Below are 16677 nucleotides of genomic sequence, written 5' to 3' on the forward strand. Positions count from 1 at the left end.
CTGTTGCTTTTCCAGGGAGGGGTGGCGGCAGTGGACGGGACCATAAACCACTAGGTACAGCGGACCACAGTTAACCGAAAGCCCCATGTTCCCAACAGCTGTTTACTGCTCTTACTTACTAACCTTTGTTCTAGCCCCCCACTCCCACCTGGTGCCATGGGGAATCTTATAACGAAGTCTCTATATGCATTAAATAAGCTGATTGGCTTAATGAAAATGCAAGTCCCAAACTCTCTTTTTTATTTAGCCAAATAGACCATGCAAAATAAGGGGGTCTGCATTTCAGGTTATTCCATCCATGCAAGATAAGGGGTCTGGCTGAAGGCTTGGTTCTGAGGGTGAGCCTGCCGAACTCTCGACAACAGGCCGCCATCGCTTGGTTCAATCATCATGGCTTAGGGCTTAAGGCTGGGGTCTGGCTGAAGGCTTGGTTCTGAGGGCAAAGTGGATTCTACAGTGGATTCTGTTGACTATGCAGTCGGTTAAGATCCAATGGCAGCAACATCCCTTCCATATCGAGATCGAGTAGCTTATTCAGTTTAAGCACCAGTAGCACACGTTGAAGAAGTACCGGGTTCACTACTAGCACTCCTAGTAGTTTCATTTCCGGATCGAGACCTACCACCAGTGGGCTAGGGCTATCGAAGTGACGAAGATGCTGGTCCAGATCGAAGCCCCCTGTAAGCAATAGATATTCCATATATAATGTGTGAAGTCTTACAACCTTGCTATCTACCTAACCAACCGCTTGCTTCGATCACTGATCCTGTGCTTTTGGGTTGGGTATCGATCCCGATCAACAGTATCCTTCCTCTGCCTACACGCTAGCTACCTTTACTACAACTCAATTACTACAGCTCGATCTCTATCTGCCTTTACTTAGCAACGGAAGGAAGCAAAGAGCTGGACTGGCACCGAATACTATCTGGTGGATGGATCAATACAGGGATAGGAGTAAGAATAGTAAGATCCTTTAGTTGCAGATTCAGTTTACCCAGTTGCTGGAACATCCGAAGTAGGAACAACAGGTACAAGCGCACTAGCACATGCTAACACCTGATTCTTACATTGATAATAGCTGAATGGAAGATGACTACCGGTAAGCTCTTACAGGCATAGACTGGACTTTGTTCAATCACTCGGCACTACAAAAGTGTATTAAAGATTGGAATAAATGACCTAAAATAAGGATTGATTAGGAGAGGGCATTAGAACTGGGGGTTAATGCATGGGAAATAGAATATTGTGACCCTACGGGTGCACTATCGACTGTTTTGCTCGAATCAAAAGGCTAGTAGAGAGCAAGTCTTATTGCATACATGTTATTTCAATCGGAAAGCCTATATCTCCCCCCGTAATGCCTGCTCGTTTACTTTATTTATGATGATAACCCCCGACCAAATCGAGACCCAGCATCAATGACAGTCGAAGATCCGGATCCACCCATTGAAGAATCATAGGCATCAGTGTTAGATAAAAATCCAGTTCCAAGCCAAGTGAAAGCATCCGAGTAATAGGGAAAATTTTAAGAACCCCCCCTAAATTTATAAATATAATAAATGGGCGAATCTCCATGGTATATAGGAAAAATGGAAGGTGATTTTATCAATAATATAATATGTATATATAATTTTTTGGCGAATCTCTCACCAGGCATGGCGAATATTTTGCTCAATTATAAAATCTTGTAAGATCTCGGCGAGTCTTTCACTAAATAATAAAACTTTGTAAAGTCCTAGTGAATCTTAGCATAGGCTACATGCTGGTTTAATTCCCCCATCAAAATAAGCTACATTCCAGGTGAATACCATGGGTCAATACCATGTGCCATTTTGGTGAATACCATGGGTCAATACCATGTGCCATTTTGGTGAATACCATGGGTCAATACCATGTGCCATTTTTATTTTTATTAATTCTAATATTAGGGTTAATAATGGTTTTTTGCATGATATTAATAACAATCTAGTCCATGGTATTTGTCCCATAGTATTTTGGCCATAGGTTTCACCTAAATATAACCCATTTTTTGAGTGTTCGTAAATATAAGGTGACTTATGGAGTAAATATAAGAAAATGTTTTATTTGTTTACCATACCTCTCGTTTATTTATATTTTTATTAATTTACCATACCTCTTTTACAAATATGGTATTTGGCCCATAGGTTTCACTTAAATAAAACCTCTTTCTTGAGCCTTCATAAATAGAACGAGGGTTATGAACTAAATATAAAAAGAGGTTTTATTTATTTAGGATACGTCTAGTTTATTTATATTTTTATTTATTTACCATACTTTTTGAGTAAGTATAAAAATACGTTTTATTTATTTACCATACCTCCACTTTACTTATATTTTTATTTGTTTACACCCTTACATGTATATAAGGTGACTTATGGACTAAATATAAAAAATATTTTATTTATTTACCATACCTCTCATTTATTTATATTTTTATTAATTTACCATACCTCTTTTATAAATATGGTATTTGGCCCATAGGATTCACTTAAATAAAATCTATTCTTGAAAATGGGCGAATGGATTCACTTAAATAAAACCTATTCTTGAAAATGGGCGAATGGAAGGTTGTAAGTCCTAATTTCAAGGGCTAAATTTACCTTTTTTACCCTCTCCCTTAAAATAAGGTGGGCTATTTGAGGTGATTTGTAAAAATGTACTATGATACAAAATATTCGCCCACTAAAAATTTAAAACCCTTTAATTTCGCCAAAGGGCGAACATTTGCCCCTAAAATTATCCTTGCTGAGTAAGCACCCCTTCCGGGTCGATAGCCAGTAGCAAGAGCGGTAGTTTACCCCGTTAATCCACTAGAATCACTGATTTCAGTAGCATCAGTTATGAATAGGTGGCATAGGCCACGGAGGCTACGGTAGCATAGAGAGTAGAAGCAATTGACCGAGTGAAAGCAGCACAGGTGGTCGGAGTTTAGCAAAGGTATAACCCCTTAAGATCTAGATCGAGAGCTTGTTCTCACATTGACTATAATTCAAATAACCTACTTAAGACTAATACTAATAAAGCAATGAACCCAATGGTATGGAGTCCATCGTCTCTATAGAAAGATGCACAAGGAAGGAAAGCACCGCTTTACCCACTTTATACCTGCCGGGGGAAAAGAACAAGCTTAGAAAAGAAACACTTAATACGGGGTCGTTAGATGTGTGGAATAGACTGGGTGAAAAGTATGCACAAAGGCAAAGCCAGTAGATCCACCGACGGATTGCATTTCCGATCCTTCAGTTGACCCCACCCCCACAATACCACTAAGACTCAACCCCATACCTTCCGGTAGTAGACACTAAACCTAGAGGCAGATCTGTTTTATAGAGTAGAAGAATATGTTCCGGATCCATAATCCACTGATATAGGTGAATAACCATCAGTTGATTTAGCCATCGGAGGGACACTAGGCCTGGGAAATACAGTAGAAGGAGGAGCATAGGTGAAAGTAGAGGTAAAGACAGGAGAGGAAACAAAAGCAGGATTTTGACCATAAATAGATTCAATATACGAGGGAAGACCGGTGCAGGGAGAAGGATAGGTAGGGACCTAGACGGAGGGTAAAAAAGCGGTGTGGGAAACCAAGGAAGAAGGACTCCGAACCATAGGAGGAGATGCGGAGGAGACGAGAGGAGGGGACCAATATACTAGGTAGCCCCAAGGGACTCCTGATCCCGTGCAATTAGGACCATGAAAGGAAGGGAACTGGGAGGGTCATTTCATTATCCCGTGCATGTGCATGAGGTTTAGTCAGCTGGGTTGGTTTTTCCCTGCACTCCCGATAAATGGGTTGGTTCAGTATAACCCACAAAGTAAACACACCACATTCTTTATCCCTCCATCACGCCATAACATCTTGCCACCCCGTAGTATGCCTCCATCTTACTACAACCCGTAGAGCACACACATGATACCTGTTGTCAGTCAATCGCACGAATAGAAAGCATAATCACCGCTATCCGTCACCCAGCCACTATGCTACATGTTACAGTAAAGCTCCGCCATAAAGTATACCGAGCCATCCGCCCATCTACAGCCCATATAGCCCCCAGTGCACTCCTAAGTCAGTCGAAAGACCAGACACTCCAATTTTCACGCCCAGATAATGATCCTGTAGCGTAGTTTACCCATATCCCGTATCGAAAACAGATGCAGTTACATGTACGGACCCAAATGCAGATCCAGATTGAGTTCGAGCAGATCGAGATCGAGTTCCTGTCCTATAGCGAGCGAGTTGTTTACCTTGATTAAGTAACTAAGCTAGCAGCACCCATAAGAGTAGTCTCAATAGCAGTGGTTGAAGGATAGATAGCAAGGCGAGGCAGCGGACAGGCACACAGTAAGGGGGGTTGCGCCATCCATACCCACGGATAGAGCCCATCCCAAGCGCATCGATAGTTTACCAGCCACTCCCCTTACCAATCAAACCTAACGCCCACTGGACACTATAGTATGACGTTACGTTCCGGGCTTACCTACTGTTATTTTCTCCTTTGCATGTGATAATCTGATTCCCTGCTTTGATCCTTCCTCATAGGGAGTAGCAATGGAGGCCACAGAGGCAGAGGTAGATTCACCAGAGTGGCATCCCGGCCAGTGCCATCTGGCGGTACGTGAGCTATATCGAGAGTCATGTCCCGCGGCCTCACGCCACACCAAATCTAGCTAAGCGTACAACAAATCCTAGGCTAAGCGACTCGCCCAAGTTACAAAGTAATAGCTGGTAAATTCATCTATCTTCAAGCTTAAAGGAGGATTCGGGCCTCAAATACGACTACGACTACAACTCAGAGACTTGGTAGGCGACTCATACGACTCAGAGACTTGGTAGGCATTCAGAGAAGAAAACATATTTTGGTAGGCGAATTGAACTTTCCTCTCCTTATCAGTCGAGCCCCCTAAAGGGTCCTCTGGTAGGTGGCGAAAGACCAGCAGTTTGGTAGGAGAAGGAGCGAAAAGCCGCTAGTCATAGCCAGGAGTACTAGCCAGGAGTACTAGTCGATCATAGCCAGTCTTAGCCTTAAGGTATAGCCTTAGTACTAGCCATAAGATACTAACTAGAGTACTAGCCTTAGTAAGTTCCTTAAGGTAAGTACTAGCCATATGGACTTAAGAGTGAAAGCCATAAGGTAGGGTAGAGAAATTAGCTTTATTTCAACTTGCCTTTCTCTTTAGTGCTCTCTTAGAGTAGAAGTAGCTGTAGTTCTTTCTCTTTTTAGTAGTGCTATAGACCCTTTCTCTCTCTATAACGACTAAATTAGTTGTAGTTCAACTTGTTGCTCTTAGCTTTAGTTAAGTTTTCAATTATCTTTCTAATGACTCTCTCTCTATGGAACTGGTTGTGTCGTTTAGCTAAGCTTTACTTATAGGTTAGTATCTATGATAAGCCACACTCTCTCTATCAACATGTCTAGCTCTTGCCTAGCCTGGTTCAGTTCATAAAGCAGCTGACTTACGGTTCATAAAGCTTAGTTGTACCAGCAGCTTCCTTATTTGTAATACCCTAGCAGCTTCCTTAGTCGTAGTTTCAATCTAGCTTGTCTCGCCATACGTTCACGTTATAACAGCCCTCGGTTTCTTTCTCCCAGCTTCGAGTGATTTCGTCAAGCCTCGGGTTCAACCAGCAAGCGAGAACAAGCCCTTGGTTCATCGACCAGCCTTTTGAATTGAGGGGAAGAAATCGATCTATCATTCATGGCATAATAACATATATAATATATGCATTCACGCTCTCTCGATCGAATAGGGTGAGGTACGTGGGAGGAAACGAACAACTCTCTTTTGGGGTAGGGGCCCCAAAAGGGAGGTCCGTCAGGGTGCGTAGCACGCTCGACTAATAAGGCCGCCATCGGCTCGACTGGTAAGGACCCTTTAGGGGGCTCGACTGATAAGGACCTTTAGGTGCTCGACTGTTAAGGACCTTTAGGTACTCGACCATAAGGACCTTTAGGTACTCGATTGTTAAGGAGAGGGAGAGGAGAGGGAGAGGAGAGGACCCTTTAGGGTGCTCGACCATAAGGGAGAGGAGAGGAGAGGAACGAGAAGAACTGTTAAGGCCGCCATCGGCTCGACTGGCCGCCATCGGTCGCTCACTCATTCCGACCTTAGTGACTTATTTGAGAGGGAAGCATCAAGGAAGAAAACCCTCCTCTCCTTATCATTTGAGCCCCCTAAAGGGTCCTCGTCGGGCCTAATTATTAGGATGCTTAAGCATCCTCATTGTTTCATTCATTTTGAGGGAATAAAATAGAATATCCGTTTCGTCTTGGCAGGAAAGGTGAGCAAAGGAAAGAGAAGCAGGGCAGGTACCCATTATCAATCATCGATACGACCCATCTCCACATTCATAGGCAACGGACAAGAACAAGGCAGGGATGGAGAGACAGAATGAAGCTACCGGGCGAAGGATGCTTAGCCAGAAGTTGATTCAAGAAGATGGGAGTTAGCCAATTCTACTCGCTACCGGTCTTGGTAATGGTGACATTATATCACAGCTTGAAGACCGGGCGGGGGATGACTGAATGAATGCCGGATAACACTCCTTCGCCCCCAAGGGATTTGGATGGAGCCGAGCCGAAGCTTCTTAACTCTGCCACCCGCACCTAACACCCAAGATCGAGCACCAGAGCAGCTCATAGCAACGTACCCAAAATCATATTGATGTGATGAGTTCATATTCTCCAGATTCTACCTTTCAAAAGGTCACTGTACCCGCCCGGGGGGTGATGGAGCAACTTATGCCGTTTAGGGACCTTCTTGAAGATTCGACATATCGACAATCGTTTCGGTTCGAGACCTTGTGCCCAAGAGCCCAATAGAAGGATTAGTTCTAAAAGGTCCGTCCTCTGAACCCGGATTCATTATATAAAATGCATTTATTTATTCATGTTGGTTGCCTTGCGAAGAATACCAAGACAGCTCGCATTCCCAGATGCGGGAGACAGTGAAGGGGGTTTCAAACTTGTCATTGAAGGAGCGAGATTGCCAGTAGAGGGTTTATAATGGAGTTATTTAGAAAGCATACCAGCGAACTGATCACTCGCTCGAAAGCAAAACCCGCTAGCTTAGCAACATGACCCCACTGATTATACCATTAATAATGATCCTTCGAGAGCATCACCAAACCCGCTACTGACCGCTGGAAGGTCTGATTGATTGGGGTCCTTACACCGGAAATGATTTCTTATCGAAGCGCACGGAGAGTGTTTATCGAGAACGTGCTGTCAAGCAAGGCGATGCTTACACGAAACTATCATTTGGAGTTGGAGGTTACTTACGTATGAAAATCCACTGCTGGTATTCCTATCTATCTGGCCTACGCTGATAAGCTTTTCTTTTCTGTGGTTCCGAAACAATAATTTATCTACTGAGCATGGGGCTAGGAGGGATAGATGGACAGATCAGCCTCCTCGTCTGGTCGCTGAATCAAGATATCTCCGGGCGGGCATAATCCTTCTCCTTCCCTTACTGGGACTACCGGACTAGCGTGAATGAACCAAAGTGGCTAAATGAAACATGGAGTTTCAACGTACGATCCAAGTGTGGTTCCTGTGCCACTTCCATAAGCATCTACTGGCAATGTTGGTTGTCTTCATTCATCAATCCGTATCTGGAAGCTCGTCCCCCCCGCCCCGACAATAATAGAAATAGTGATCCCTCCCTTATTTCATTCCTCAACCTCAAGCAAGTGGTTGGTTTGGAAGCCCATCCAACAAGGCTCTCTGATAGACCATCATCCAGTCCAGCCATGTAATCCAGCAATCGTGAAAGCATGGGAAGCAAATACAATTTCTCCCTAGGCTAATTTGAAATGAATCCGGTGCTTCTAAGATAAGTAAGTAGCAGTACCCACTCAAACCTCTATTGTGAATTTTATGAATGGTTTCATTTATAGGGAAACAGAGACGGATAGGGAAACAGAGGCAGAAGGGAAACAGATACAGATAGGGAAACAGACAGGTTAGCACACAAATTAGGCATACAAAGGCATATTTGCATACTGGCATATTGGCGGCATATTGGAATACAAAAATCTCTATCCTTGTTAGTACACAAATCAGGCATACAAGAGCAGATCTGTCTACCGCCTACCGCCTCCTTCTGTCTACAGATAGGGAAACAGATAGGGAAACAGAAAAGGATAGGGAATAAAGGTCCTAGAGAAAGGCCCTTAAACAGACCGGCCCTTCATCTCTTTCCTTGGCCCAGAGAAGAAATACTCTGAATGGAGGCACAGCTTCGCCTTCCTGCCATTGACTCGTATCCGCTACTGAATCATACCGAACCAGCATACGAAGGTGGTGTATGCCGTTAGGCGCTTTAGCTTTCCCGTCACCCGTTCCTTAGCTCCAGAACCGCTCGTCGATGTGTTCACCACCGTATACTTAGTTCTTGCCGGGTAGTGCTTGCCCACACTTGGGAACGAGAGGATAAGACCGCGAACACATAGGCAAGTAAGAAGGCAAGCCCCAACAACGCCTAAAGAGGACGGGTGAGACCACACGGGAAATTGAATTGAAAAGTTATAGGCAACATATTTCATAATCGTATTAAGCATTTACCTATAAGTGTAAAGTTATTAATATAATAATATATTAACCAACTATTTCCTTCTGTTAGTAGTGACCCACAATTATCTCTTCCTTCCATTACTGATGCCTAACTCAATTCGTTCATTCCATCCTTCCTATGTTATACCCTCCCTACGGCTATATACTCCCTTCCCCACGACTAACAACTCCCTACATTCTTGGATGACCTTTATGGATCAACACACCTTCGAAGTTGATTCTCCACCAATGTTGATTCCCCGCTACCACGTTAAGGCCTTCGTTACAATTACCACGTTAAGGCAAGGCTCACGTTACAATTTCCAATATATATATATATATATAATTGCCATCTCCGTGCCGCCGTTAGTTACGGAGAAGGAGCAACGGAGAAGTCACTATTATAACACTATGGAGGTATCTAAAAGTATAGGCCCAGAACCTCAGGGAGGAAGCCCCTATCTATCAGAGGAGGACCTGTATAGTCTTTTGGACCACCCGTAGGACCTGGAGCAGTAGGACGACCTGTTGCAGTAGCAGTTGGAACAGGATAAAGGCCAGTTGGATCTGTAGAGGAAGTTGGATCGACCTGTTGGAGGAGGCTTACCCACCAGGGACTACACGAATCATATTGTGTTACTTACGTTGATATACAGTTCGAGGAGCAGAGTCCAATTTTTTATGTGTAGGAGTAAGTAGTTGGAGGATGATTAGGATTCTGACAAACTGCCTGGATTTATTTGATTGATTGCCAGTCTTATGTATAAGAGGGGTGGTCCGGTACCACGGACGGAGGGACAACTGATAGAACCTCGACGGATGGAGCCAACAGAGAGCACCAGTCATGGCAGTCAACAGTCTTTGACAGAAGGGCCATTGCCAGCCAATTGCCTCATTACCAGCCGGGTCATTGCCAGACAGTCATTGAAGGGCATTGCCAGCCAAGTCTTACCAGGAAGTCCTAGTCATTGCCAACAGAGAGAGCCGATCATTCCCAATCTCATTGCCAGTGCTCATTGCCAGGGAATATTCTCAGAATGAAGAAATTGCTGTAACCTTGTAGGACGGGAAGGAAGGAGTATCGAACCTATCAACAGATGATGCCATTCATGAAACAGATGCCTATCACCTTTAGCCTTGGACTTCACCTTTTGCCTTCATCAAGAGAATCAACAAGGGCAACAGAAAGGAGGATTGAATTAGCCTTTTGCCTTTCAACAGATGACAGGTACAAAAGTGAAACAGATGCCACCTTTTGCCAAAAGCCAAGAGCATATAACCCTTAGCCTTACCTTCAGACAAGTCCTACAAGCCTCACCTAACACTAGGACGGAATAACCAGGAGCCTTTTGCCAGATGCCTTGAATCTTGGAACCTTTAGACAGAAGCCTTTACCCTTTTCCCTTTTGCCAGAAGCCAGAAATAACCTTTTATAAGAGCAAGACGAAAACAAAAAGTAATAAAGGTCCGGAGGGCTTGCGCTTCTGAGGGCAAGGGAGGCCTGTTTGTTTCTAAAAAGAAGAAAGTTCCCACCACCAACAAGCAACATCTGACGAATCCACATACACCACACACAGCAAGGGACAGCACAGGTAAGGGGACACCCGCATAGCCAACATAGCCCCGCTGAATAAGCATAGTAACTCCCACCCTACCAGCCAGAACCGAATGAGCATACCAGCCGCCAAGCATAGCTACTGACCCCCCCTCCCCCCTAACTACAGCCCCCCTATGAGGGCCGGGTAACGCCTATGAGGGATTTGTAAAATAGAAAAAGGTGAACCAACTCTCGAGAGTACTTATTGGCTCGACCTACATTTACGCAGTGAGAAAACTATTACGCGGTGATAAAGCAATCAACTTTAGGCCAGGTTCATTGATAGCCGGTTCATTTATATTGGATTCTCTTGATTAGCACCCACTTGATCGGTACTCATGGTAGGATGGTTTTTATTGGCACTTCATGGTAGGATGAGAGGATGGTTTCCCCATAACTCTTTTCTTTTTTCTTGAAAAGCCGAAGCATATGATGGACGAGTCACAGGGTAACGAGTCAAGGGTGGACTGTAAGTGGCGATAGAATGCGTTAGAAGGTAAATTGAGACAGTTTTAGACATTCGCTTAAGCTCCTTTGCTCAACCTCTTTACTTAAGTTCCTTCGTACCCAAAGTTGGAATGTGAAGTCTTGATGGCGTATAACCACTTTTCACGTGAGCCTACTTTATCCTTCAAGCGGTAAGCATCCTCAATTCTTCAAGAAGTGAGCATCTTTCTTATTACTTTATTATTGATTGAGTATCTCTTTCTTATAGTGCCCCCTAAGCCTGCTTTATATTGCTTTGCGAAAAGCGGGGTAATCAAATGAGTGGAGACCAAAGCAACATATATATATATCTTTTTTTTTCTTATTGGGCCAAGTGAGAGTCACAGGTTCCAAAGAGCAATTCCTCCCGTCACAGGTTCTAGAGAGCAGAGTCATTCCTCCTTCCTTATAGAAAGAAACTATTCCTGCTTATAAACCATTCATTTAGTTGCTTTCGTATAAGCTTCTTTTGAATAAGATTAAGATTGGTTTTCATTCAAGTGAGTTAGTGAGCATCCTCAATCCTCCTTCAAGTGAGCATCTCCCATTCTTTCTTTGAGCAAGTGAGTATCTTATATTTATGAAAGGTAGCGTTCCTTGCTTTCCTAACGTCAAGCAAGCACTACGTTCCTTGCACTAGGAAGCGCAAGCCCCTCCGGGACCTTCTTTTCTATTGCTTCGCTAGAGCTGGGCCATCAGGTCAGGTAGGCTCAGGTGAGGCAGAATCAGGTAAGCTCAGGCAGGTGAGGCGGGCTCAGGTGGGGACCGAGGTTGGTTCAGGTTGGGACCGAAAGACAATATATCTTATTAGTGGCTGGTACTGACTTAACTACTTTCTTTCATTAGGTGAGCATTCGTAAGCGTAAGGTGTACTAGCCGTCAGATAGGGACCTTTACAAAGCTTGATTTATTGATTGATTCGCCTCATATATATTGATATTGATAACGTACTTTCACCAATCCTTATTTGAAGGGACGACGTGTACTTTCATCAGCATCCTCATAGTTAATTCAGGGTAGGATACTAATAGCACTGATGATTGCTTAAATGACTTGCCTAGCGAGCATATTTCTATTTATACCAATCTATATAAAGCTGGACCGTTCTTTACCTTCAGGCAGGGTCAGGTGAAACAGGCTCAGGTGAGGTAGATTCAAGTGAGACAGGTGAGGTGGGTCAGGTAGAGATCGCAATAACATATATATATATATTTTATTACTAGTACTTACCTAATCACTTTCATTCAAGAGTGAGCCATAAGCGTAGAAGGTAAAGACCAATTAGACCTGCCTATGTAGGGCACCCTAACTCATCCATCGTCGTCATTTCATTCACTTGAGGTAATAAGGATCCTCATTGTAGCGCCTATTCTCTTTAGTAAGAAGCGTAAGATAAGGGAAAAAGAAATGAAAAACCCTATCGGGAAAGAAAGGCACTGAACCTGACGGAACGCAGTTACTACTGAGCTGCTGAACCATAAGCACCTGTATAAGACAGGACAGTAGGAATCCCAACAGCACTACAAGCAGAGACAGCTTGCCTACACCCTTACCAATGGTATTAACCCATTAGACATAGACATGAGGTAATTTTTTATAGGCTCACCCATCGGAGATAATTCCCCGTTACCAGTTGGACGTGACCAGCCGTAGATCCCCCGTGCCCAGGAATTAGGTGATGGTTATCCCACGTTTTTTACCTGTCCTATTCTCATCCCCCATGCCAAAAGCTAAAGCGAAGAATAAGTCCCCTGAGCGTAAGCGAAGAAGCTAGAGAGGTTTTTTTTTATCCATTCTTTGAACAAGAGAAAGCCCAGAGCTAAAGATTGCATATTCAGATGACAAATTACTACAATGGCAAAGTGAAGCATAGAGATGCGAGTATAAATTGATAACTGGTCACGTACAAAAGGTCATGGGGGATTGAGCACTTAGATTGAGCACTGAGCAGGGGTTCAAGAAATGAGACTTAAATGCTAAGCTGCACCTTTTTTGCTCATACTGCCGACTGGAAAAGACTAGCATCAACACCTGGATCACCTCTTGGATCGACTACCAGCATCGCCACCTGTAGACAACTGGGCACGTACAACTGGGTATCGGTAATGGTGTTTGCTGCAGGTTGAACCGATAGAACCAATATAAGTAAGAGCATTTCTTTCCGCTTGTGTCCCCTTAGCTCTACCGAATAAGCTCTTGTCTCCATTATTTGAATGTCGTTCCGTGCCTTAAGGTCTTAAGGTAAGTAAGTTACTAAGTCTCCATTCTTGTCATTTGAAACTAGTTCCCTTCCTTTCCTTTCTCCCAGAGCCTGAAGCGAAGAAGATAAGTATGGTAACTAGGTATTAACATAGCTTTAGCTCGTCGCTAACGCTGTCGACTTCGACCCTTCCTTTTTATATTATTAGCTAGCGTGACAAATTGATAAACAACCAGTAATAGTTGTTGCCATAGAGCAGAGCCCCTCATTGCCAGAAGTAATTGACAGATATAGGGTCACCGATAGATAGAAGCCAGGAGATAGTCAGAACCCAGTTGGCATTGCCGAGAGATAGACGGGGAATTACTTTTCAGGGAGTACTTTGATTTGATCATTGTTGATAAACCCCTTCCCTTCTTGTCATAGTTCCCATCATAGCCAGTGTTGTACATTGCTGAGTCCCTTGGCGTAGTCCCTCCTAGTAAAAGTACCCACAGTCATATTGAGGATTCAACAGACATAAAATCAATACATCGCAATAATCTATCATATCGTGCATCTTTACGTTTACCTTTTCCATTAAAGAGGTGATCCTCCTTGCACTAGGAAGCGCAAGCCCCTCCAGGACCTTCCCATTCCCTATCCCATTCCCTAAATAAACAACTAGTGGAATCCATGTTTGTTTTGTTGTGGGACCGACCAGATTGAAAAACCTTTTCCACCATATTGGTGTTTTTCCCGCTCCGCTCTTCATTTTGAGGGGTTCGAGGAAGGAATCCAACATCATCGGGGCACATAAATGGATTTTCTTATTACTGAAATAGGCCCTTTAAGTTCGTTTCTCTACAATAACCAGGATTCCTTTGCCCGTTCATCATAGCGTATAGAGTATATGAAGGAAGGAACCCATGCCGCCATACGAGGATACAATTGCTAGACATACGTGTTGCTACAGTTAGTTAGGGAGTTTAATAGGAGTTAGTGGATGGGGCAGGGGGCGGGCCAATAAAAAACTATGTACGGTGAATATTTACTATGTGCATGGATGGGACAGAGCTATTTGCTGTTATACCTTGCCAAGAGTGATTTACTAAAGCTCGTTATATATGATGCACCCGCTTAGAATCATACATACACTCATAGACAACCACCAGTCATTGACAGTTATCATTGCAGGTAGTCGATCCCAAGAGGCAACGCCTTCTTTTCTTTTTGTGAACCAATAGCCCATCCCCGCACGTCATTGCCAGTCTACCAATAGTTGATCCACTCGATGTTAGTATTCAATGAAGGAAGTGCCAGGTTTCAATGCCAGGTTTCGATGTCTTCTTTTCCATTTTGGAACCAATAAGGAGGTTGCTAATAGCCAGTGGTTGCCAATAAGGAGGAAGTGGGAAATGCTTGCCTGGAGAGATCTTGATTTAGGGCCGATATTCTTCGAGAGGGGTGGTCCAACGGACGGACGAATGATAGCTTGAGCATTGGCAGCCTTACTGATCAATACGGAACAGGAGTTATTACGGCTACTCATAGGGAGGGGCCTAATCTACAGGGGACTAATAAATGACTCAATGGGCCTAATCCATGGGGCTACTCCTACAGAGACACATAAAGGTACACATAGGGGTAGGTTACACAATGATGTTACCCGATGAAGTTACGTTATATGTTGAGGTTATATGAGGTTACACAATGAGGTTGCACATTTAGTACTCATTCAGATCCATTGAGTTAAACAGATTGGATTGGATTAGTCTGATGATGAGATGTTGGCCGGAAGGAGCGGACAGAGGAAAAACTAATTAGTCTTCTGAGAGAGGCGCACTGGCACTGATTGATTCAATTTATTCAATTGATTGATAACATAGTTTGAGGTGAGTAGCTCAAGGGCCAACAGACGGAAACAACATACATCAGAGATGGTTTTGGCCAATGGATGGACAATTCACTTCTGGGTAACTTACAGAATCACAAATCTATGGGTAACTTACTGTTATGTCCTTCTCTCTTGGGTCAGTTTCGCTCCTTCTGTTGGCTCCACGTCACACTATGTTGTCCGTCGATTTAATGAATCCACTAAATGAATTGAAACTCATAATCGGTGACCACCTCCCTCACAAACGTGCTCGGTTCATAAGTCAGGATCCATCCGTCGTCCCACTAATATCGAAGACCTCCCTACCCCAGCATCTTAGTCCCGCCGGGTTTTTCAAAGAGTATCAAATGAAAATAACTAAAAGGTCCTTCCTTCTTCGACAATATGTGTCCTTCCTGTGTGGTATCCTCCTTCCATCCATCCTTACGCGTACCGGGCTCTCCTGGGTGACGGTGGAAGGCAGGCATACTGAACGCGAGTATGGTAAGTGGTAATGTGATAAAGTGGGGATGGGGGAATGCGAACGGAATGGGGATTGACTGGGGAATGTAAGAATGGGAGACTGCGTATTGAACGGGGCTTGAACAAAAAAAAAACTCTGTATAACTAACTGAATCACAACTATGACGGATCCTTCCTTCCCTATCAGGTAAGTTTGTATCCTTCCGGAGCGCCCCACCAACCACATTGAATGCAGGTGCGGATTGAAAACAAAGCGGGTATGCGGGAGAACGGGAGGGAGACTGGTATGCGGGCGGGATGCGGTATGCAAATGAATGGGGGAAAGCGTTTGTATCGGGGAATCTAGGGAATGCAGGTGAATAAGGGGAACGCCTTTCTTGAAAGATGAAGGGTCAATAAGGTTGCATTATATATGTTATTATACAAGGGCTCATCAACTTCTCAAAACAGGTGAATCGTAAGTAATGATCGCCATGGATGGATCCATTCGAGGTACGTGTGTTCCATAGCATTAAGTGAGGTCGAGGTATGGCTGCTATGGGCTATGATTGGGAATGAGGGTATCTTTTCCGGGTATTTGAAACGGGGGCTATCTATCGGCAACCATCAATCGGTACCTCCTGGGAATGATCGACTGGATCGACTGTTTCGCCTCTTGGGATTGAGTAAATAGAAACCTGGCATTGAAAGCGTGTAGTACTGGCATTGAGTACCATCATCGACAGCATCGAGTAGCATCATTGAGTACCAGCAGCATAGACTCTCGACTTCCGGATCACCACCTGGATCAATATTTGAGTTTGTTGGCAGACCCCCTGAACCCCAGACTTTATAATAAGAAATGTGTTCTACTGCCCTTTTTTGGTTGTTGACCGAGGCATGTGGTGAAGGTGATTCCGGTATGTGGGAACTTGGGGGCCATCTCCTCTGTTGTATGGCGATGGGGTACATCTCTATTGCATATGATAGGGCAGCACTTGGCTAAATAAATATCACGTCTGTGAACAACTTGTCTTAATCCCTTCTGGTGTTAATATGGGAACTCCCATAGTGCCATTCCCTGCACGAAGCCATTCACCCGCTCGCTGCACATAGACTCCATTCACTGAAGCCGCCATTAAATAACTTCCTGCACAAAGCTGCCTTCTTGTAATTGCCTCTATGTTTGCTGTAATAATGCCACGTGCCCCCATGTTCCCACCGGAAGACTTTGAGCCAGGCTTGCTTACATATGAGCGAATCAATATTTAGCCATGTTACCAATATACCTTCTTTGTTTTAGTTAAACAGATTTCTTTTCTAAATGAATCTTCTTTTCATGCCGCTTGCCGTATCGGAGTGGAACAGGGGGAAGTGATCCTTAGCAAACATTTCCCAAACTCAACCATTCCAAGTTGCCAACAAACAAGAGAGAAGTTCACCACAGGAAGGATGCCCAAGAGATAAGTCCCCTCATCACTGGCCCATAGAGAAGGACCACATC

Source organism: Pinus tabuliformis, chromosome J (genome assembly GCF_031772625.1).
Source record: "Pinus tabuliformis cultivar Carrire ecotype Pingquan chromosome J, CPIR1, whole genome shotgun sequence".
NCBI classification, from domain to species: Eukaryota; Viridiplantae; Streptophyta; class Pinopsida; order Pinales; family Pinaceae; genus Pinus; species Pinus tabuliformis.